This window comes from Notothenia coriiceps, unplaced genomic scaffold, assembly GCF_000735185.1.
Source record: "Notothenia coriiceps isolate Sejong01 unplaced genomic scaffold, NC01 NC01_scaffold00037246, whole genome shotgun sequence".
Lineage (NCBI taxonomy): Eukaryota > Metazoa > Chordata > Actinopteri > Perciformes > Nototheniidae > Notothenia > Notothenia coriiceps.
Genome location: NW_011369947.1, coordinates 9,115,190 through 9,116,124, shown reverse-complemented (window position 1 = coordinate 9,116,124; position 935 = coordinate 9,115,190).

The following is a 935-nucleotide window of genomic DNA, read 5'->3' as shown; positions in this document are numbered from 1 at the left end:
GTGGAGTTTGTTTGTGGCATTGAAACCGCCAAATCTCTAAAAACATTTCTGAAGAAATTGGATGAGCTGGCGGCCCATGTACTGGGGCTCGGGTCCCAAGCAGAGGACCTAGGTTTGAATCCAGCCTGGGATCATGTGCCGCATGTTGACCTCTCTGTCTCTCCGTTTCAATTCTGTCTCCACAATAAAGGCACTGGTTGCCCAAATACATCTTTAAATAAAAGAATCATTGTTGGAAAAACCTCCTCATTTGTTATCAATCTGATCAATGATGACATGTATAGCCGCATGTCATCATTTCAGCCCTGGTTGTCTTGGTGGTGCCCAGCAAACAATGTGGGCTTCGTAAATAATTGGACAGCCTTCTGGGGAAAACCTGGTCTGATTAAGAGAGACGGCATTCATCCTACTTTGGAAGGTGCAAATCTCATTTCGGCAAACATTTCAGGGCTTTGTTGACTTAATCCATGACAAACTGGAGTTGAGACCAGGAGGCAGAGTCGCAGTCTTACACGCTTCTCTGCGCTCTCTCCTAGGCAGTCATCCATAGGAATCCCGAACCCAATAAAATACCCAATATTAACGGTGTGTGTGTCTGCCCAAGGACAATTTAAGGTAAAACCTTATAGAGGTGTCATACATAATAACCTAATAAAAGTAAATGTAACAACTACTACAGTGCAACAAAACAGGAAGATTAAATGTGGTCTCTTAAACATAAGATCTCTAGCATCTAAAGCAATATTGGTAAATGATTTAATATCAGATTATAATATTGATATATGCTGTCTCACTGAAACTTGGTTGAGACANAATCATGTATTGCGTTACAATTATATGTAAAAAAAAAAAAAAGTCTAACCTCAAATCATCTGAGGCCTGGCAGCCCCTCTGCGACCTTTGGCGCCCCCCCAAGGGAGGCACGCCCCCATTCC